Here is a 24,546-nt window from a genome sequence, read left to right on the forward strand (position 1 = left end):
CTGGAACTGAGGAGAGGTAATATTTTTCTCTACTTTGGAAGGAAAAAAAGAGGCATTTGATTTTAAATAAACTCATTGAAAAAAGGGGTGAAGAGAAAGGTCAGGATTATAGGGAAAGAGAAGAGATTCTCTTTGTGTAAATATACATGGAAGAATGTCACCAAGATGTGTGTGAAAGACTGTCTGCTCACTCTTCCCAGAACAGGGGTCCCAGCCCACAGAACCAATGTGCTGGTTTCCCCATTTTCCTTCCCTCTTCTGTGGGGCCCTGAGGCAGAGACACCTATCAAGAGTGGAAACTTCATTTGAGGAGCAAGTGACCTCAAATACAATTGACTGCCATCTTACTCATACTTCATGGGATAACACTAAAACCCAGGAAAAGTTAGGTGACTGGCTCTAGCCCTAAAGCAGGTGAACAGCAAGAAACTGAGGAACCATTCGTGAGACACTTATCCTTCAGTGACAGCTCTCATAGTACTGGGGAGCTTATTTCTAGGTAGAACATGAAGTGATCTTGCCTACAGTGGTTCAGAAAAGCTTTTCATGCATTGCAATTCTCTCCAGCCCTCACCTCTTGCCCATGAGATGTCTGAGTCAGAGTGGTACCTTGGGAGAGTTACTCGGTGTTGTATAATCTTGCTTTTGTATTTTATCGTGTAAGAATAAAAAAAGAAAAAAACTGCAAAATACTTAAATTGAATGCTTTGGATAATTATTACAGAAGGAGATAAAGGGCAAATAGAACTTATGTTTACTATTATTTAAATTTATGTGGGGACCTGTAAGACCATATAAAACTTTGAGGAGCAAGGCAGGTGATAGCATCAAGACACACATACACCTGGGCAAGATCACTTGATTTCAGACTAACCAACTCAAGTGAAATTATAAAAAAAATTATTCCAGTTAAAGTTTTAAAACAAGGTTATGAGAGTGGCAGTTTTATTCATTCAGAATAATTTTTTTAACATCTTTATTGGAGTATAATTGCTTTACATTGTTGTGTTAGTTTCTGCTGTATAACAAAGTGATCAGCTATACGTATACATATATCCCCATATCCTCTCCCTCTTGCTTCTCCCTCTTACCCTCCCTATTCCACCCTTCTAGGTGGTCACAAAGCACCAAGCTGATCTCCCTGTGCTATGTGGCTGCTTCCCACTAGCTATCTATTTTACATTTGGTAGTGTATGTACGTCAGTGCTACTCTCTCACTTCGTCCCAGCTTACCCTTCCCCATCCCCATGTCCTCAAGTCCATTATCTATGTCTGCATCTTTATTCCTGTCCTGCCCCTAGGTTCTTCAGAACCAATTTTTTTTCTTTTTAGATTCCATATATATGTGTTAGCATACGGTATTTGTTTTTCTCTTTCTGACTTACTTCACTCTGTATGACAGTCTCTAGGCCCATCCACCTCACTACAAATAACTGAATTTCGTTTCTTTTTATGGCTGAGTAATATTCCTTGTATATATGTGCCACATCTTCTTTATCCATTCATCTCTCCATGGACACTTAGGTTGCTTCCATGTCCTGGCTATTGTAAATAGAGCTGCAATGAACATTGGGGAACATGACTCTTTCTACATTATGGTTTTCTCAGGGTATGTGCCCAGTAGTGGGATTGCTAGGTCATATGGTAGTTCTATTTTTAGTTTTTTAAGGAACCTCCATACTGTTCTCCATACTGGCTGTATCAATTTACATTCCCACCAACAGTGCAAGGGGGTTCCCTTTTCTCCACACTCTCTCCAGCATTTATTGTTTGTAGATTTTTTGATGGTGGCCATTCTGACCGGTGTGAGGTGATATCTCATTGTAGTTTTGATTTGCATTTCTCTAATGATTAATGATGTTGAGCATTCTTTCATGTGTTTGTTGGCAATCTGTATATCTTCTTTGGGGAAATGTCTGTTTAGGTCTTCTGCCCATTTTTGGATTGGGTTGTTTGTTTTTTTTGATATTGAGCTTCATGAGCTGCTTGTATATTTTGGAGATTAATCCTTTATCAGTTGCTTCGCTTGTAAATATTGTCTTCCATTCTGAGGGCTGTCTTTTCATCTTGATTATGGTTTCCTTTGCTGTGCAAAAGCTTTAAAGTTTCCTTAGGTTCCATTTATATATTTTTGTTTTTATTTCCATTTCTCTAGGAGGTGGGTCAAAAAGGATCTTGCTATGATTTATGTCATAGAGTGTTCTGCCTATGTTTTTCTCTAAGAGTTTGATAGTGTCTGGCCTTACATTTAGGTCTTTAATCCATTTTTAGTTTATTTTTGTGTATGGTGTTAAGGAGTGTTCTAATTTCATTTTTTTACATGTAACTGTCCAGTTTTCCCAGCACCACTTATTGAAGAGGCAGTCTTTTCTCCACTGTATATTCTTGCCTCCTTTATCAAAGATAAGGTGACCATAGGTGCATGGGTTTATCTCTGGGCTTTCTATCTTGTTCTATTGATCTATAATTTTGTTTTTGTGCCAGTACCATACTGTCTTGATTACAGTAGCTTTGTAGTATAGTCTGAAGTCAGGGAGCCTGATTTCTCCAGCTCCGTTTTTCTTTCTCAAGATTGCTTTGGCTATACAGGGTCTTTTGTGTTTCCATACAAATTGTGAAATGTTTTGTTCTAGTTCTGTGAAAAATGTCATTGGTAGTTTGATAGGGATTGCACTGAATCTGTAGATTGCTTTGGGTAGTAGAGTCATTTTCAGAATGTTTATTCCTCCAATCCAAGAACATGGTATATCGCTCCATCTGTTTGTATCATCTTTAATTTCTTTCATCAGTGTCTTTTAGTTTTCTGCATACAGGTCTTTTGTCTCCTTAGGTAGGTTTATTCCTAGGTATTTTATTCTTTTCCTTGCAATGGTAAATGGGAGTGTTTCCTTATTTTCTCTTTCAGATTTTTCATCATTAGTGTATAGGAATGTAAGAGATTTCTGTGCATTAATTTTGTATCCTGCTACTTTACCAAATTCATTGATTAGCTCTAGTAGTTTTCTGGTAGCATCTTAAGTATTCTCTGTGTATAGTATCATGTCATCTGCAAACAGTGACAGTTTTACTTCTTTTCCAATTTGGATTCCTTTCTTTTATTTCTTTTGCTTCTCTGATTGCCGTGGCTAACACTTCCAAAACTATGTTGAATAATAGTGGTGAGAGTGGGCAACCTTGTCTTGTTCCTGATCTTAGTGGAAATGGTTTCAGTTTTTCACCATTGAGAACGATGTTGGCTGTGGGTTTGTCATATATGGTCTTTATTATGTTGAGGTAGGTTCCCTCTATGCCTACTTTCTGGACAGTTTTTATCATAAATGGGTGTTGAATTTTTTCAAAATCTTTTTCTTCATCTATTGAGATTATCATATGGTTTTTATCCTTCAATTTGTTAATATGGTGTATCACATTGATTGATTTGTGTATATTGAAGAATCCTTGCATTCCTGGGATAAACCCCACTTCATCATGGTGTATGATCCTTTTAATGTGCTGCTGGATTCTGTTTGCTAGTATTTTGTTGAGGATTTTTGCATCTATGTTCATCAGTGATATTGGCCTGTAGTTTTCTTTTTTTGTGACATCTGTGTCTGGTTTTGGTATCACAGTGATGGTGGCCTTGTAGAATGAGTTTGGGAGATATTTTGGAAGAGTTTGTGACGGATAGGTGTTAGCTCTTCTCTAAATGTTTGATAGATTTCACCTGTGAAGCCATCTGGTCCTGGGCTTCTGTTTGTTGGAAGATTTTTAATCACAGTCTCAATTTCAGTGCTTGTGATTGGTCTGTTCATATTTTCTATTTCTTCCTGGTTCAGTCTCAGAAGGTTGTGCTTTTCTAAGAATTTGTCCACTTCTTCCAGGTTGTCCATTTTACTGTCATATAGTTGCGTTTAGTAATCTCTCATGATCTTTTGTATTTCTGCAGTGTCAGTTGTTCCTTCTCCTTTTTCATTTCTAATTCTGTTGATCTCAGTCTTCTCCCTCTTTTTCTTGATAAGTCTGGCTAATGGTTTATCAATTTTGTTTATCTTCTCAAAGAACCAGCTTTTAGTTTTATTGATCTTTGCTATCTTTTCCTTCATTTCTTTTTCATTTATTTCTGATCTGATCTTTATGATTTCTTTCCTTCTGCTAATTTTGGGTTTTTTTGGTTCTTCTCTCTCTAATTGCTTTAGGTGTAAGATTAGGTTTTTTATTTGAGATGTTTGTTGTTTCTTGAGGTAGGATTATATTCCTATAAAATTCCCTCTTACAACTGCTTTTGCTACATCCCATAGATTTTGGGTCATCGTGTTTTCATTGTCATTTGTTTCTAGGTATTTTATGATTTCCTCTTTGATTTCTTCAGTGATCTCTTGGTTATTTAGTAGTGTATTGTTTAGCCTCCATGTGTTTGTATTTTTCCAGTTTTTTACCTGCAATTCATACCTAGCCTCATAGCACTGTGTTCGGAAAAGATACTTGATATGATTTCAACTTTCTAAAGTCTACCAAGGCCTGATTTGTGACCCAGGATATGATCTATCCTGGAGAATGTTCCAAGAGCACTTGAGAAGAAAGTGTAGTCTGTTGTTTTTGGATGGAATGTCCTACAAATATCAATTAAGTCTATCTTGTTTAATGTGTCATTTAAAGCTTTGTTTCCTTATTTATTTTCATTTTGGTTGATCTGTCCATTGGTGAAAGTGAGGTTTTAAAGTCCCCTACTATGATTGTGTTACTGTCGATTTCCCCTTTTATGGCTGTTAGTATTTGCTTTATGTATTGCGGTGCTCCTATGTTGGGTGCATAAATATTTACAATTGTCATATCTTCTTCTTGGATGGATCCCTTGATCATTATGTAGTGTCCTTCTTTGTCTCTTGTAATAGTCTTTATTTTAAAGTCTATTTTGTCTGATATGAGAATTGCTATTCCAGCTTTCCTTTGATTTCCTTTTGCGTAGAATATCTTTTTCCATCCCCTCACTTTCAGTCTGTATGTGTCCCTAGGTCTGAAGTGGGTCTCTTGTAGACAGCATATATACGAGTCTTGTTTTAGTATCCATTCAGCCAGTCTATGTCTTTTGATTGGAGAATTTAATCCATTTGCATTTAAGGTAATTATCAATATGTATGTTCCTATTACCATTTTCTTAATTGTTTTGTGTTTGTTATGTAGGTCTTTTCCTTATCTTGTGTTTCTGCCTAGAGAAGTTCCTTTAGCATTTGTTGTAAACCTGGTTTGGTGGTGCTGAATTCTGTTAGCTTTTGCTTGTCTGTAAAGGTTTTTAATTTCTCTGTGGAATCTGAATGAGCTCCTTGATGGGTAGAGTAATCTTGGTTTTAGGTGTTTCCCTTTCATCACTTTAAATATGTCCTGCCACTCCCTTATGGCTTGCAGAGGTTCTGCTGAAAGATTAGCTGTTAACCTTATGGGGATTCCCTTGTATGTTATTTGTTGCTTTTCCCTTGCTGCTTTTAATGGTTTTTCTTTGTATTTGTCTTTGTAATTTTTGATAGTTTGATTAATATGTTTCTTGGTGTGTTTCTCCTTGGATTTATACTGAATGGGACTCTCTGTGCTTCCTGGACTTGATTATTTCCTTTCCCACGTTAGGGAAGTTTTCAACTATAATCTCTTCAAATATTTTCTCAGACCCTTTCTTTTTCTCTTCTTTTTCTGGGATCCCTATAATTCGAATGTTGGTGGTTTAATATTGTCTCAGAGGTCTCTGAGACTGTCCTCAATTCTTTTCATTCCTTTTTCTTTATTCTGCTCTGTGGCAGTTATTTCCACTATTTTATCTTCCAGGTCACTTATCCATTCTTCTGCCTCATTTATTCTGCTATTGATTCCTTCTAGAGAATTTTAAATTTCATTTATTGTGTTGTTCATCATTGTTTGTTTGCTCTTTAGTTCTTCTAGGTCCTTGTTAAACGTTTCTTTATATATATATATATATATATATATATATATATATATATATATATATAAATTTATTTTATTTATTAACTTTTGGCTGTATTGGTTATTCATTGCTGTGCCTGGGCTTTCTCTAGTTGCGGCGAGTCGGGGCTACTCTTTGTTGTGGTGCACAGGCTTCTCATTGCAGTGGCTTCTCTTGTTGCGGAGCACAGGCTCTAGGCATGCGGGCTTCAGTAGTTGTGGCTCACGGGCTCTAGAGCGCAGGCTCAGTAGTTGTGGTGCACTGGCTTAGTTGCTCTGCAGCATGTGGGATCTTCCCAGACCAGGGCTCGAACCCATGTCTCCTGCATTGGAAGGTGGATTCTTAACCACTGCACTACTAGGGAAGCTCCTTGTTAAACGTTTCTTGTATTTTCTCCATTCTATTTCCAAGATTTTAGATCATCTTTACTATCATTACTCTGAATTCTTTTTCAGGTCGACTGCCTATTTCCTCTTCATTTGTTTGGTCCCATGGGTTTTTACCTTGCTCCTTCATCTGCTGTGTGTTTCTCTGTCTTCTCATTTTGCTTACCTTACTGTGTTTGGCGTCTCCTTTTCACAGGCTGCAGGTTCGTAGTTCCCGTTGTTTTTGGTGTCTTCCCCCAGTGGGTAAATTTGGTTCAGTGAGTTGTGTAGGCTTTCTGGTGGAGGGGACTGGTGCCTGTGTTCTGGTGGATGAGGCTGGATCTTGTCTTTCTGGTGGGCAGGACTGCGTCTGGTGGTTTATTTTGGGGTGTCTGTTAACTTATTATGATTTTAGGCAGCCTCTCTGCTAATGGGTGGGGTTGTGTTCCTGTCTTGCTAGCTGTTTGGCATAGGGTGTCCAGCACTGGACCTTGCTGGTCATTGAGTGGAGCTGGGTCTTAGCATTGAGACGGAGATCTCTGGGAGAGCTCTCGTCGATTGATGTTACGTGGGGCTGGGAGGTCTCTGGTGGTCCAGTGTCCTGAACTCAGCTCTCCCACCTCAGAGGCTCAGGCTTGACACCCAGCCAGGGCACCAAGACCCTCTCAGCCTCATGGCCATGTACGTGAGGAGTTTCTTCTCTTTTGGTAAGTCTGAGGTCTTCTGCCAGAGTCAGTAGGTGTTCTGTAGGAGTTGTTCCACATGTAGATGTATTTTTAATGTATTTGTGGGGAGGAAGGTGATCTCCACATCTTACTCCTCCACCATCTCTAAGGTCCTCCAGAATAAATTTTTGAACCATTGATCTAGACGCAAAGAATGAGAAGTGTGAATTGGCAATGGAGTCTTCTTGAGAATGACAGCTGATTATATCTAGATGCTCATTATTTAAAGAATTTCCTTTAAACCTCTCCTCTGTGTTGAGGGTGGATTAAAGCCATTCTTATTATATCAATGAAAATATACATCCAGCACAGACTTCACCATTTGAACCAAGTAGCACTTACTAAAGGAGCACAAACATCTGATAATAGAAAAGTGACAGAGCCGGGAAATAAAATTTTAATACAGATAGCAAAATCTTTGAATTACCGAATGTTGAAAACATCAAATTCACAGTTTCTAATACTTGATTACTTATCACCATGATTGCTTTTATTAATACTTGATCCAAATATGTTAGCCTTAGTATGCAAGTTGGATTTAAATGAGCAAATTTGAAGATGGGTTTTGGTAAAATCCTCCCTAACGATAAACAGATCACTGGACTATTAATGAATAAAAATATTTTAGGCTGCATGTTTTGTTCATATATAAATACTAATTCAGAACAATAATCTTCTAGAAAGATGTCAAGTTTTCAGTGCTTGTAAACAACAAATGCTTTAGGATTATTGACAACTTAATGAAGATGAAATGGATTTTTTTCCTTCATACATGACTCAACTGATTTATCTAGCATTAGGATCCCAGTCTAAAAAGGTGCTTTAAAGGAAAGTGACATAGTATGACTTTAGTAACAGAGTAAAAATAAGAGAAAATTGTTGCATAGTAGCCAATAGTGGATATGTCTTCTACCAGCCTCAACAAAATGGACAACTGGAAGTGGAAGTTTAGTCCAAGGCAGTGGAAATCCAAGTTCCATAGGTGGTATTATCTTGATGCAAAATGATCTCTTTCATATTAAAAACTAACCATCATGTCATGTGGACATGACAAAGTGGAGAACTTGTGTCAAAGCTAATGCTAGCCAGCACCATTGACATTTTCATGCAAGGTCTAAAATCAAAACTGAGATTTGCTGGCAATTAGATGTGAGGGGTATTTTCACAGGGGTTACAGAACCTAGAGGAAGGGAACATCAAACCAGTGAAACAGCTGTTTTAGCATTTCAAAATTTCACAACATAGTAAAGATCAAGAAAACCTGAGAGTGCCAAGGAAGAGCTCATACATCTGGAAGAACCCTCAACATCAGCTGGAAGTTGTTAATGCCACCAAGACCGGAACGTGCTATGTTATGTGGGCAGGGGAGGTGTAGGGAAAGTGATTTCCATATTTCTTTATTTTCTGATTGTTGAAAGAGTATTTGTCCATAGCTATGGATAACTTCATATTTCCTTTGAAATGCAAAAGACTGAAGCAGATGAGGCCACATTTTTGGATCAGCACACAAAAAGGTATCCAGAAGAACACCCTTGGGACAGAATGATGAACACTGGGCTTGAAATCAGGTTAGAAAATATGCATTTCAGAGCAAATTTTGCCAGTGTACAAGTGAGATGCCAGCTAAGCAGAAGTGCCAAGGATATCTGCAGTGCAATCATTCAGGTTTAAAGAGATCACCTAAATGACACAGGGTGAGCAGGAGCTGTATTTAGCCAAGGAGCATTTTTTCTTCATTTTAAGATGTTAACTTAATGACGACTATTGGCATGATGTTGATCTAGGCATTAGGGGTTTTACAAATGCGGAAGGCCTGCTGCTCTCCCTCAGTGTTTGCATTTTGTACATTGTAGATATCTTAATTATCTGTATTGCTGTATATCTAGCCACCCCAGAACTTAGAGGGGCTTTAGAAAGCAATTACCGTTTGTTGGCTCGCAAGTACACAATTTGTGCCAGGCTTGTGGGGTATGCATCATCTGTGCAGAGATAGAGTTGACTTGAGTTACTTATGCAGCTTCATTTAGCTAAAAGCTCGGCTGCGGCTGGAACATCTAAGAGGTTCACTCACATGTCACGTGTTTCAGCTGGAGTGGCTGGAGTGGACTTTCTCTCTCTCTCTCTCTTTTCATGTCTACAATAACCCTCCAAACCTTTCACATGGTAGATGGGTCTCAAGAGGTTAAAAGTCAAAGTTTCCACCATAGGCCTAGAAGTCTCACAACACTTCTGCGGCCACATTCTGTTGATCAAGGTAATTGATCCTGGGCCCATCAAGGATGTAACGGGAGGGGAAACAGACCTCACCGCTTGATGGAGGAAGTAGTCAGGCATTCAGGAATGAGAGGTGTCGGCAGCCATCTTTGCAGACAATCTTCCATGGTATACAGGAAAACTATGTAACTAAGAATGCATGATACAAAGGGAGGGGATATCTGTATGTGTATGGCTGATTCATTTTGCTGTGCAGTGGAGGCTAACATAACATTGTAAAGCAACCATACTCCAATTAAAAAAAAAAAAGAATGATAAGGGAAGCATTTCTGTACAAAATCAAAAGTAAATGGACCTTTAAGCTCTAAAGGAAAAAGAAAAAGAATGCATGATACAAAACGTGGAAGAAAAGATAAAAGAAACCAAAAATAGCTAATGTTTATTAAGCATCTATTTTGTTCTAGGTAAAAGGTCTGCATCAATATGTATCTTAGTAAATGCTAGGAAATAAAACAAATTCACAGAAATAAATACAGGATTTGTAGATGAAATTGTATTTCTTATGGAAAGAAAAGGATGAGAAGGTATAAGTAGATGGGGGAAAGAAAGGAAGCTTATTCCAAACTGAGAAAAGAGCAGGAAAATGGCAAATTACAAGAGTTAAGGAAGAAGCTTGGAGGAGAGGGGTATGTGTGTATGTACGTGCGTGTATGTTTAAGGAGCGAGACATAAAGCTGAAAAACATGGCATGGATTTAGTCCTGGGAGATGTGGCTGGAGGTTTGGAAGGCGATGGTAAAAGGTACTAACTGTTGAGAACATTACAGGCAGCAAGGCCAACATGATTTGTGATTTTGCCATAAGGGATGTTTCTCAGATTTTCTAATTTTCTGAGGGTTGAGACCATGGTAGCCTTTTCATCACTGTATAAAAGCACCTAGGTTTAATTTAATTTACTACATTTAAAAGCGTATATCCAAACTTCAGTCTTTGTCCTTAAAGGTTTTTGGTGACACCATGGGTACCGATGGTTATGTGGAAGAGACCCCCGTCTATCCTCGTCATATCTTTTGCCCTCCATGACCCACTTATCTTTGGCAGGAGTTCTGATCATAAAGACTCAGACCCTACTGTGCTGGCATACTGCAGGCACCAAAGATTATTTGCTGATGGACTGATAAGCGGTCTCCCTTCTGAGTCAGCATCCTCTCCCACCGCCTGCATCTCTACTGCCAGATGAAATTACCTGAGGAGTCCATAATTGACACTGTCATTCCCAAGGAGGAAATGTAGGGTGTCTAAATGCCTCTTGTCAGTGTTTGCCAGGCACAAAGCTCCATTAACGTTGCTTTCAGACCATCACCCTTCAAATCACAGTTTAGAAACATTCCTGCAACACCCTGTATACCCTACCCGGGTAGATGCATGCCATTTTGGAAATCATTTATCCTTTGGAGATGTGAATAATTGGCAGGCTTCAACTGCAGCGCTCTCATCAGACGTTATAATGTTGCCAGTTATCAAACTTACTCTTATGTTAGCTGCTTTCCAACATCATTCTTTTCCATCTTATAGCAAGACAATTTCTAGGTTGCACTGAAATAAGGAAACAGCAACATGCATGTTTGTTTTGAGAAAGCCAGACAAGACATTCTGCATTTGGCAGGGACAATTTATGAACACACTTTAGAAACAAGGGATTTTATTGGAGAGTTATGAGGCAACAGTTGGTCCTAGTGGATACTGTTTTACACTAGAAATAAAAAACACATTTTATTTCCCTACCTAGATGGGTAACCTCATGAGCAATTATGAAAATGGTATTTTTAGGCCACGGTTTCTGACCTTCTCTGAAGGGATCGGATCACCCTCTCAAAGATCAAACATATTATGTTAGGCTCCCTTCTAATTTTGTGGCACATAACTCTCTGGTTTAAGTAAGTTCATTTTAAAGGAATCAGCTGTGTTTTTAAAATGGAAATATTCAGCAATACTTCGGAAAATTGGAGAACATTCTCTTGGTGTGAAACTGAAGCACTGCTTTTCTTGTTTAGTATTTTTATAAAGCTCTGTGTAGGTTTAGGGAAGAGGAGGAAGAAGGGAATAGAAACTCTGAAAGGTGAAGTTTATTAGTGGTTAGATTTCATCTCCTGGCATGAATATTCATGAGTTCATTTCAAAAGTTTGTATTGAATTTCTAAGAAGCTTAAATTTAACCACTGTATTAAATTGGATGCCATCAAGTTACAGAAAAAGTTACAGAAAAATATAACTCATATGTCTTAAAGAGTAGGAAATACATTATTTCACATAACAGGAAATCTTGAGCAGGCAGTTCAAGGGTTGATTAATTCAGTGACTCAGTGGTATCAGGTATCCACATCAATTTCTCGGTTTCTCTTGACTTTCACCTCATGCCCTCAAGGTAGCTGCCAGAGCACCAAGCATCACATTGCAACAAAGCAATATTCAAAGCCAGGATGTGACATGTTTCTGCCTTGTATCTGGAAATGTCCAACAACAGAATTCCCAGATGACTCATTTGTCAGTATTATATCTGCTGCCCAGTCAACAGCAAAATAAATAGAATTACCATGATTGGCTTACACCAATCAAAATTTAACCAGTGGGTGCCAGAGAGAGGCTTCGTAAGCTTTTATGTACCTAGTTCCTGAAGGCCATTAGTGTAATGATAATCAGAAAGAGGGAAGGAACAGCCATTGAATAGACAACCAAAAGCACCCACTACAAATATTTTCCCTTCTGCAGTTATAATTGGGTAACAGTTAAATTTTGCTACATAACCAACCACTCCATAACTTACTGGCTTGAAACAACACCATTTATTTAGCTTTTAATTCTGTGAGTCAGCCATTTAGGTTGCACTCAGGTAGTTTTCCTGCTGATCTCGACTATTATTGTGTATGTATCTGTAGTGAGCTGCAGGGAAGATGGGGGCAGTTAGGTCAAGGGGAGGTTGTGTTCTAGGGGTGGTTCTCTGCTTTAACAGCTCTGCTCTATTCTGTATGTTCTTTGTTCCTCCAAGAGACTTGCCTGGACTTGTTCACATGGTGATGGAAAGGTTTCCAGAGCCACAAAAAAGTAATCCCCAATGTACAAATTTTTTTTTAAAACCTCTGTTGCGTCATATTTATTAATGTCTCACTGCTCAAGGAAAGTCACAAGGCTAATGCGGATTCAAGGGTTGAAAATAGTATCCGCTTCTTAATGAAAAGATAGACAGTATCATGTTGCAGGGGGTGGGGGGAATGCAGGCGAGGAAAAATGTATGGCCACTTTCACAATCCACCATACAGCTTTCCTAGAAGTTGCTGTGCTGAGCTGCTTTCCAAATTTCTTACAACACACGAACAAAGGCAAAAATCAGAAGAATAATAACAGTTATACATGACTTTTTACATGCCATACATTATTCCGAATGCCTCACACATTAAATTAATGATATCACTCTTATAAAACTTGTAAAAAGCATATGATGAAGTAGAAAAAATCTGGGTTTTCATGTAAGAAAGATCTATGTGTGATCCTGACACTTGCCTTTTACTAACAATAGGTATGTGACTTGGGGAAAGTTATTTAGGTTTTCTATCTGTAAAATGGGGAAGTTGTTAGTTTGAATCCTCTAGGAAATGGACACCAAGACAGGGTAAGATATGCACAGTATTTGCTGGGGAAAACACTCGTGAAGATTAAAAAGAGATGGAGCAAAACGTAGGCAGAATTTCACATTGCAGGCGAGATTTGGCACCTGTGAAAGGTGAAAGGGAAGGGAACTGGGTATGAAGAACCTCAGACGAGAGCACGGGACTACAAAGATCTTAGAGCCGAGGGAGAACGCCCAGGCCTAACTTGCCCACCAGAAGAGTTCTGCAGAGGGCAGGAATGGCTTACTTCTAGTGTCCCCAGTGGGCTTGATCCTTGGCCAGGAGCAAGCAGCCCAGGGAAAGCATTGCCTGGTGTCAACACAGAGGCAAATTCAAAGAGATGGCAGCTAGAAGCTGTCAAACAGCAATGCTCCCTGCAGCTGGTTCTCTTGAAGAGCCATCTGAGCAGTGTAGTTTCACAGGGCTAAAAGGTTAGCATTGCTGTGTCAAATGAGATAATATGAAAAGAGTCTGCTGTATTGTCTGGCATGTAATAGAAACTACAAAATGATACTATCATCCTAACTGCTGGAAGTATAAATAGCCTCAAAGTTCAGTCATCTTACCCAGAAGTCAAGTCCAGTGCTGATTGCAAAGTAGGTGTTTAATAAAATATTACCCAACATTCACTAGCTGCAGTGAGCATCTCAATATAATGGATACTGTAGTGAGCATCTATTACACTGATTTTCAAGCCCAATCCCATTCTAGTTTATGTGATTTGTACCCCTCAAATCATGTTGGTAGAGCCAAAGCAGCCATGTCTATATTATATGTCTCAACCATATTGTGTACAGTCTATTGACTTGCAGTGGGCAGCTAACCCAACATGAGCTCATGACATATCTTCCCTGGGAGATTAAAAATGGAAAGGGTCAATTCAATTGCTCTCCATGTAGGTGGTCCAGTAACAGGAAAACTCAGGATGTCATAGAAGCTACATTTCCAACATATGGCCTGGGAAATAGTGAATGCCAGTGTGCTATCAGGAAGAAAAATGAACTAGATTCAAGAAAAAGATCATATATGAAAGACAGAATGAATGTCCTTTCAGAATTTGAATCCTTTGTTTCAGTTCATTTCTTCATTTCTGATGCATTTCTGTCATTTTATGTGTTTATGTGATAACATAAATACAGTATTTCCTTCATTTTCTTTAAATTGGTTCAAGTGGGCTTTGTTATATATAACTAAAAATGTCCCATGCAATACACCAACATATGTATGGTGCAGTCTGGTTGCAACCAAGCACCGAAGAGTTTCTTTCTTTAATGTTATTTGGAAGTTATAAGAAAAATAACTAAGATATACTAACAACGGAAAAAGGCCATTTCTGTAGCAATCCTGCTTTTGAACAAATGTTAACATCCTAAAGATGAGTCGTTGGTGGCATCATATTTAAAATTAGGAATATTAAGTATACAAATTGAAAACATATTAAAAATATATTCAAACTATAAGAAGAAAACAAATTGCTTACAAAACCTTACCACCATGCATTATGAAAATTAATATAGGGATTTTAAACATTAGGGATTACTAAATAGAAACACTTTACAGAACTATTTGTTAGAGTTTAGAATTCTCCAATATTAAAATATATTCATAGGGCACTAGTAAAAAATTATGTAATTGGTAGTATTTAAACAGATGGTGGCTGATGGACCTTCTGTGCTTATATGAAATGGATTCCATTCTATACTGGAGATTGAACCAGAGTATCATTAACTCCATGAACTCTCTGATTCAAAAAGACCATCATAAACAATACAATGTACAGGCCATGATAAGAACTGAAAAAATTCCAGTAAACATATAAGATGTTCAGCTTCACTAAAATCAGAGAGGTATATATAAAAGCTTTAATGAGAATGTTAGAATATTAATCAGTCTCGCAATGTTAAGTGTTGATAAGAATAGGAAGAGACAGGAACTCTTGTTCTCTGTTAGTAGAACTATAAGTTGATCCATATTAATTTTCTTACATTAAGAAACATGGATGTACGTAGGAAAATTAATATTGTGTATACACTCCCATCCAATAATTTCAATTCCAGGTTCATAAACTAGGATCATTCTTGCACATGTGCACAATAGGAAATGTACAGGGGTGTTCATTGAAGCACAAAGCCCCTCCTGACTCTTGATGGTATTCTCCCTGTATGTGATGCCTAGAAATGCTATGATCATCTTGCTATCAACTAGAAGATGAAGCCAGAACAAGATGGAAGAGAGATTCAAGAAAAACCCAAAGAATAAAAGATGGAGCATTATGCCTGGAATTGCCCTACATATGTACTTAGGTAGGCACACAATTTTAAGATAACACATCCATTTACTGTTTACACCATTTGAGTGGTTTATCTATTACTTGCAGCCAAAGCATTCTGTAAAATAATATCATGAGATTTTTGTCTGTTGCTTTGTTTCATTTTGTGTATTATTTTGTTTTAACAAGGTAAGGGCCTTATGTGCCAGAGTGAAAGTGCAAATCAATTCTAGATTTATCACTGGCTCATTATAGAATGTGTTAAATATTCATGTTTTAGCCTTTTGCCCGTTCATTCTTTCTTGCCATTGCTCTTTGGCATTCATTGTCCATTAGTAATATTTTCTTTCCATTGACTTTGGGGAGGAGTTGAAATTTGACTCAGATAATTCAGAAGTTTCTGTCCAATTCTAATGAATTTTTACATAACTGTAGAACTGTACTGTACACTTATGATTACATTATAGTAAAATTTGGTGGAAAAGGGGCTGCAATCTTTATTTATCTATAAAAATCAACAGTATTCCTACTTGGATATTTGTGAGTAGGCCTTGTAACAAAGACCACAAAAAATATTTTTAAGATAATCTGATACTCATAATAACTGTGCACTTGGTTCAACCATGAGACACATTTGCAATCTGTGAAATGGGCATTTCAACACTGTAAGTTTAAAAGATTCTGCCAAAAGATTGCTAAAATTTATCCACAAAGACTTCAGTCACCTTAAGGATGCTCTTTTTAAAATATTAAACCAATTGTGTGGACTTTTAGTTCCTTTACTGCTGGATGAACTAGTAAACTCTATAAAATTGAAGCAGGGCTTCCCTGGTGGTGCAGTGGTTGAGAGTCTGCCTGCCAATGCAGGGGACACGGGTTCGAGCCCTGGTCTGGGAAGATCCCACATGCCGCGGAGCAACTGGGCCCGTGAGCCACAATTACTGAGCCTGCGCGTCTGGAGCCTGTGCTCCGCAACAAGAGAGGCCGCGATAGTGAGAGGCCCGCGCACCGCGATGAAGAGTGGCCCCCGCTTGCCACAACTAGAGAAAGCCCTCGCACAGAAACGAAGACCCAACACAGCCATAAATTTAAAAAAAAAAAAAAAAAAAAATGGAAGCAGCCTCATTTTACTTTGCATAAAAGGCAGGGGTGCAGGAGAGGAACACAAATGCTTGGCAGAGGTCAACTGTTTCTCCTGCCAAGGAGGAGTTGTCAGTGGCAAGAGACTGTCAAGACAAATTAATCCAAACTCTTGTTTACATCACTTGAGGAAAGTGGCTCCTCTACAAGCCGCTTCCTCTGGGAACACTTGATTCATAAGTCTAAATCACAATTCCAATTTCAGCATGTTCATCCGTCTCACAGACCACAATGCTCCGTGTTTCCCTGGTAGAGCACTTTATTTCATTCCACTTTAATGCACAGTATGGTTCTGCTCTCATGCAGAAATTACCATTCCTGGCTTTTCAATGAAGAACATTTATTCTGCAAAGTTTCCATAAGAGGGAAGATGCTGAATTTAAGTGGTTTATTCTCTTCTGTGATATTAATTGGCTGAACATAACTGAATAAAATCCATCAAATTGAGTAGCCAGTCAACAAAAGGACAAGAAAATTTAAAAAAAGTTTTTTTCAGTGAGTAATCCTCAATTAAGGATATTTCACAGGATGCAAGGCTGCACGTACTTCAAAATGTCCAGTGTATAATAGCTTTTAGTATAATATTTAATCTTTACATTCATTACAATTATTACCCACCCCTCTAGCAACTGAATAGTGTTGACAACACACAATCTTATGGTTTCCATAGAAAAGAGTTTTCCTAACTCCCAACAGTCACCTTATACCTATCCCTCCCTGACACTCAAATAATATCTGGAGGTTGTTCCTTAATATAATTAAAATCAATTTAGATGGCAAATATCAAAAAAAAACCCCCAAATAACCCAATCAAAAAAATGGGGAGAAGATCTAAATAGACATTCTCCAAAAAAGACATACAGATGGCCAACAAACATATAAAAAGATGCTCAACATCACTAATTATTAGAGAAATGCAAATCAAAACTACAATGAGGTATCACCTCACACGGGTTAGAATGGGCGTCATCAAAAAAATCTACAAACAATAAATGCTAGAGAGGGTGTGGAGAAAAAGGAACCCTTCTACACTGTTGGTGGGAATGTAAATTGGTACAGCCACTATGGTGAACAGTATGGAGGTTCCTTAAAAAACTAAAAATAGAGCTACCATATGACCCAGAAATCCTACTCCTAGGCATATAACTGGAGAAGACTGTAATTTGAAAGGATGCATGCACCCCAATGTTCATTGCAGCACTATTGACAATAGCCAGGACATGGAAGTGACCTAAATGCCCATCAACAGAGGAATGGATAAATAAGATGTGGTACATATATACAATGGAATATTACTCAGCCATAAAAAGGAACAAAATAGTGTCATTTTCAGAGATGTGGATGGACCTAGAGATTGTCATACAGAGTGAAGTAAGTCAGAAAATGAAAAACAAATATATAATACCGCTTATATGTGGAATCTAGAAGAATGGTGCAGATGAACTTATTGGCAAAACAGAAATAGAGTCACAGATGTAGAGAACAAACTTATGGTTACCAAGGGGGGAAGAAGGGGGTTGGACAAATTAGGATATTGGGATTGACATATATACACTACGATGTATAAAATAGATAACTAATGAGAACCTGCTGTTTAGCACAGGGAAACCTACTCAATAATCTGTGGTGACCTAGATGGAAAGGAAATCTAAAAAAGAGTGGATATATATATCCATATAACTGATTCACTCTGCTGTGCAGCAGAAACTAAAACAACATTGTAAAGCAAACTATACTTGAATAAAAATTAATTAAAAAAAGAGAGCAAAACTGTATTCGTTAAAATGTGGGAGAAAGCATGGCTAAAACATATTTTGAAATGTATTTTACAATTAATGTATACTGAAAATATTTTAGTTAAAAGCAGACATTTTAAATGCCCTCCAAAACACTAAAATACCACAGTAGCAGTAAAATAGTTCAACCACATGTTTTGATTATATTCTGCTTGATCTAATACCCAGTTTTGAACATTACAAATATCAATAGGTTATTTCTATCTCAAAACTTTCAGTCCATTGTACCTATGCTGATTGGAAGATGCTGATTATAAATTAAGACACACAATGGTCTATGAAACATATAATTTCCAAGTTGGGGTGTTACAATTCACAGGCCAGTGAAGGTTCCAATACCTGAATGCAATGGGAAGGCTGACCTGGTAGACTCAGAAATCAAAGTAGACAGGATTTGAATAACTTTCCTAAATCCAGGTAGCTTTGCAGTGATCATTACATTTTGAACATGATCACTGACTGATTTGCTTTCATATTTGCATTATTTTGCATATTTCTGCTTTATCATAAGCTCATTTAATGAGCTGTAGTACAAATATGGACATTTACATTGATTTGCATGTCATTGCACACAAGAATTAGTTTACACCCTAATGGCAAGACATTTGCCCTCTGACTTTCTTGGCTCACTCATAAATGAGAGTTAAGCTAAACTAAGCCAAAAGAAAGAATCATCTAGAAAATAATTTACTATACAGCTAGTATGTATTTGTGTGCAGACATGTACTTACAGCACACCTTCTCTTTCAATCAAACTAAGAGGAAATCTCCCAGGGTAACATTAAAGCATCCTTATAATTTACCTCTGAAATCTCTTCATTTATTTTTGAAGCAAGTCATATAAGTTAGCCCTGTACTGGAGGAAATTCTGGAGTAATAAGTATAGATCTCTGCTGGTCAGTATGACAGCCACAAAACAGGTGTAGCTATTTTAATTTAAATGAATTAAAATTAAATAAAATGAAAAATTCAGCTCCTCAGGTGTACTAGACATATTTAAAGTGTTCAACAGCTGTATGTAGCTAATGACAATGTACTGGACACTGTATCTGTAGAATATATAAAGCAAACATACAAATCAATAAGAGAAAAACAACCCAACGGAACAAAAATGGCCCACTCATTTCTATAAGCAAATGAATCGTTAGCAAAGGGATAGCCTAGGAACATAATGATGAAGCAAAGCCGAAATAGTGGATCAAACGGTACATGTGTCAATAGAAACAAATGTGATCCTAATGATAAGTAAAAAGTAGCCAGAGGTCGACCCTCTATGCTCCAACCCCCTGTGTTTAATGAATGTTACAGGTGAGCCGGCACCTGCCCCTCTGACTGCCCTCGGGGACGTAGATGCACTCCTGGTCCCCCAGGGATGTGCTTACTAACAGTTAGTTGCTGCATTTGCTACCCAAACCACTTATTTGAGCTGAATGATAAGTTTTAAGTTTTATTTATCAATAAATATTTTTAAAACTGAAGAAATACGTGTGTTCTATAAAGTCAGTCAGAAAGGGCATCTTGCTCAAAACTTATTGTAGAATTAGGTATACAGTAGTTTTAAATAATTGGGGCAAACCATCATGAAAATATAAAAGACCTCACTCTGTAAGGAAACTAAAGCTGGAAATGTTAGATGATGTGTCCTGAGAATTTTTTTAATGAGTAAAAAGGCAGCGGGGAACTTTTGTCAGCAGGCCTATACTCAGTAAATAAGAAGCCTTGGTTTTGCAGCAAACAGTTAATGAATAAATGAACATTTATATTTTTATATTAAAAATGTTTGTGTGATCCCACACATTACGTGGTACTTTTATGGGTGATCAAATATCAGTGCCAGTTTTATCAGACTGGGTTTCTACTGTACACTTTTCTTTACACCTAACCTGTAAAGGACAAAAAAACCCACTCATTGAATTCTGTTGTATTAAGAAAGAAAACATTCACTTTGTTGCCATGGGTCCATTTAAAACGCCGAACCCTGATTCTCTAATTCTTCCCTTCATGTAGCAGAACCTCAGCTTTCTCACCTGTAGAATACGTATCGTAGTCCAACCTCAGAAATGCATTGGGGAGATTAAATGAGATAATGTTATAAAGCACTTAACACGGTGTCTGTGACTTAAGAATGCATTACATCTCATAAGATCTATTTACACGGTACTTCTCAAACTCATCAACAAGTCTCAAAATTTGCAGTCCCCAGGTCACCACGGGGAACAGTAACATTCAGCCCGGAAACTGGATGGAGAAAAAAATCAGCTGGGCCAGCTGCCAGCCATCTGGTTGCCGGGCCTGGCCAGACCTTTTTCTGTGTGAGCTGGCACAACTCCCCGTCTGAGGTGCTCAGCTGCTATCAGCGCAAAGCTCCGTCCTCCTGTCTCTGCATCCACAGGGAGCCTGATCGGGGACACCCACAAAGTGGCCATAGTCAAACCCTGGCACACCTGGGCATGGGAAGCACAGCCAGCCTGCTGCTGGCATTCCGGGATAGGGTTGTAGGGAGGGGAGAGATGGGCTGCAGTGCCACCTTTTAACCCATTTACAGTACTACACAGGCAAAATGTATATCTTTGTACCTTGTTTTCTCTTCCATTTGCAGTCTCGTCCTAACTCCTAAGCCAAGTCCAGAAGAGCTGCTCAATAAATGTTGGTGGAATGCTAACTCTAATTGATTGTTATGTGTCCCTTCTAGATCTAAAAGTCTGAAACCCTTCGGTGAAATGAATGAATTTTACCCACAAAGATACTTCTCTGGCAGCAGGGCACACTCAAAATGATTTGTCCCAAAACAATGGAATTGGCAGTGCTACAGTATAAAAAAATGGCAAAGATACACGAGTACTAGCAAACATGTATTGAGCGCTTACTGCCTGCCAGGAACCTTACATGCATGATCTCATTCACTCTTCACAAAAACGGAGTGAGTTCAATATTATTATTATTTCCATTTCATTTGGGAGTTTATGGCAAAAAAAAGGGAAACTCAACTGAGGTCGTAGAACTTGGATTCAATTTCATGTCTATCTGATTTCAAAGAATGGGCTCCCTTAACAGTTAAATTAATTTCCTCTTAGAGATAATAAGAATGGAGAGAGGGTGTGCCAGCTGAAAGATGGAAGAACTTAGGCCATGTGGCTGTTTTAAAACATGGCTGCAAATGTTGTGCTATTCCTCTCATGAGAAGTGGAGTCTATGTCCCCTGCCCGTGAACCCGGGCAGACTTGTGACTGTTTAAACCAACAGAGTATGGCAGAAGGGACTCTAGGTATCTTCCAGTGCTACCTAATGAAAGGCTGTGCAGCTCTGCTGTGTTCACTGGAACACACTACCTGAGCCATCATATAAGAATTCACACTACCATTATCATTCACACTACCTTTATCATTCTAGAAAAGGTGCTCCAATGGACACTCCAGACACCCGCTCATGCTATCAGCATGTGTGCAAAGCTATCTTGGGCCACTGAGATCCACCCATCCCACAGCTGTGTGACAGCCATGAAAATGTACTGCTCAGATCGTCAAGACAACTGGCTGCAGGGGGTATGTATGACTGACAGTCACCCGTCCTGATCCAGGTGTTCCAAAGCCACCCTTCTCCTAGACGCCTAGTATCCAGTGACTGAGTACAGTTAGTCTACTAGTGGAATCTCATTCCTGAAGGACATATTCAATACATTTCTTCTCACAGGTAATTTGCAGCCTGCCTGAGCCTTTCTTAAACTAACACTGCAGTCTTGGTCTTCCTCCCCAGTCCGCTCTCCCTCCCTGTCTCTTTTATAGGTATCAGACCTGCATCCCAGCCTGAGTCTTTTCCTACCTATTCCCACTCCCTCCTCTTTATCCTTCACAGGCATTTCCCCAAGAAACCCCACGCATGTCTAGACTCATTTTTACCTCTGCTTCATAAAAGCCTTAAACTAATACAAATTGGAAGAGAATAATTCCCCAGTTAAGCTCTATCCAATTCCTGACCCACAAAAATCATGAGACGAGATTAAATTGTCACTGTTTTAAGCCACAAGTTTTGGGCTAGTTTTTAATGCAGGAAGAGATAGCTAGAACAGCAATGTTTAACCACAAGCTGCATGAAAGACAAAAAGTTTGTATGTGAAAATGCAATGTGTTTCTGCAGCAAATACTCTTCTAAAGACAAGACTTTATAAAAAATAACCAGCCCAGGATATGAAGCCTGAACTACAGTGACCACCTCATCCAAGTTTGCCCAGGTCTTTCTAGTTTCAGCACTGAAAGATCAAAGTCCTGGGAAAGCCCTCACTCTAGGGTAAGCCATGTCAGTTGTTCAACCCACCCAGAACTCTTCAAGTACACAAAGTGAACTGGACTAAGGTTTTCCTCTTGGCATCTATGCTGAGACAAGTATTCCTCTTTCTCAGAGAACCCCATTATCTTAACCAAGAGTCACACAGCTTAATGTAATTGCTTAGTTATGAACTCAAGGTCATTCCGCTAAATTAAAATCTGAAGATAATTACCTCTTATAACTGTCTCATTTCTCAGTGAATTCCTTTGATGGAAAGTTCCAAATATATTCATCTTAGCCTCCAGGAAGCTTAGAGAGAAACTGTACACTGCATCCCAGCCACCAGTTGAGTCCAAGCTAACATTTCTGAGAGAGTGCTGAACTCTTGTGTCTTGAGACCCTTTAAGAAAGAAAAAAGGTGCCATGGTTACTTTGGGAAACATTGTATATTCGCTATCCCTTACAGAGAATCTCAAAGCATGTTACATATTAAGAATCTGAGTAGGTTTGCAGAAGAGCAATCTTTTTGTATCAAAATATAAATCACAAGAGATCTATTTCACTCATCAGACTGGCAAAAGCAAAAATGATTTGTAATATCCACTCTTTGTGCAAGAATAGGAAAATAGTTCCTAAGATAAACTGTGGATAAAAATATAAATTGGTAGAGATTTTTCTGGAAGGCAAGTTGGCAGTTACTATTAAATATAAATGTACATATTCTTCCATTCAGCAATTCTACCTCTTGGTATCCTCCTTAGAACAAATACTCATCATTGCACAAAGATGTATGTACAAGGGTATTTATTGCTACAGCTTTGTAATAGCAAAAATTTTAAATCAGTCTAAATGACCATTCATATACATTTATTTTGCAAGTGTTTATCAAATGTTTGTTACATGCCAAACACTGTTCTAGTCATGGGAGATGGACCAATGAAAACTGGAAATAAGAAAATGGTCATCCATCATGGAGCTTTTAGAGATGGAATTTATGTAACAAGGAGAATGAGGAAGGTCTATAATCAAATAATAAGCAAACAAAATCTAATAAATGTATATCTCTTAGATTTAGGATTGCCTTGGTATATCTGGATTCCCAAATAATAGTGGCTTAAACAAGGGAGTTTGTGTCCTTCTTATGTCAAGGTCTAGATAGGTGGTTCAGGGCTGGTTTGGTGACTATAGTCAAATGAGGTCAAGTTACTTTCAACAGTCTGTGCTCCCATCCCTGTGAGTAACCCTCGTTTTCAGGGTCCAATATGGAGCTTAAACCATCACATCCACATTAGGGAGAGTGGTAAAAGGTGGGAAGAAGAATGTCTGTTGGAATTTGGACGTTCCACGTTCACTTAATCTCACCAACCAGAACCTATTCTTATGGTCACGACTAACTGCAAGGGAAGCTGGAAGTTACGGTGTTTTTTTTGTTGATGTTTTTTGTCTGTCTGTTTACTTGTTTTTTAAATGAGCATTCATGTGACCAGAAGTTCTAGTAATGAGGAAGCAGGAGAGAAGAGATAGTTGGTGACAACTAGTAGCTTTGCCTTAAGATAGCAATGAGCTATAAAAAAAAAAGTGATAAAATAAACTGCGTGATTTTTTTAGTGAGGATGAGACATTAAGATTGGGTTGTCAATGACAGAATTTCTGATGATTTGATAGTTAGGTTGACACCTACATGAGAGGAAACTTCTTCTATTATATTAGTTATCTATTCTGAATAATAATAACCCCAAACTTAGTGGCTTAAAATAATCTACATTTATTGTCTCACAGTTTCTGTGGGTCAGGAACTTGGGCATGACCTAGCTGGGTCATCTGCTTTCTGTCCCAGGACAAGGCTAGACTCGAGGTGTTGACTAGGGCTATAATCTCACCTCAAGGCTCAAGTGGGGAGGGATCAACTTGCAAGCTCAGGCGGTTGTTAGCAGAATTCAGTTCCTTACCAGTTCCTCACCAGTTGTTGGACTGAGGACCTGACTTCCTCACTGGCAGCCAATCAGAGGCTGCCCTCAGGTTCTAGTCATGTGTAGGTTTCTCTAACATGGCAGTTCACTTCCTCAAAGCATGTAAGCCACGAAGGCAATAAATAAAGTCTGCAATCAAAATGGAAGCCTAATCTCAGAGTGGCATCCCATCACTTTTTGCTGCATTCTATTTATTGGAAGCAATTCTAAC

The 24,546-nt window shown here is 38.4% G+C and overlaps 1 long non-coding RNA gene across 2 annotated transcripts in view; it reads right to left on the bottom strand.

The window, feature by feature from the left end:
* Positions 1–5,963: 5,963 nt before the first annotated feature.
* Positions 5,964–24,546, bottom strand: part of LOC309637555 — a 172,372-nt gene continuing 153,789 nt past the window's right edge. For both annotated transcript variants that reach the window (XR_014250648.1, XR_014250649.1), the window contains one exon: positions 5,964–22,765. This is a non-coding gene — a long non-coding RNA (uncharacterized lncRNA). The remainder of the gene's footprint in view (positions 22,766–24,546) is intronic.

Source organism: Balaenoptera physalus (genome assembly GCF_965194825.1).
Source record: "Balaenoptera physalus genome assembly, chromosome: 11".
NCBI classification, from domain to species: domain Eukaryota; kingdom Metazoa; phylum Chordata; class Mammalia; order Artiodactyla; family Balaenopteridae; genus Balaenoptera; species Balaenoptera physalus.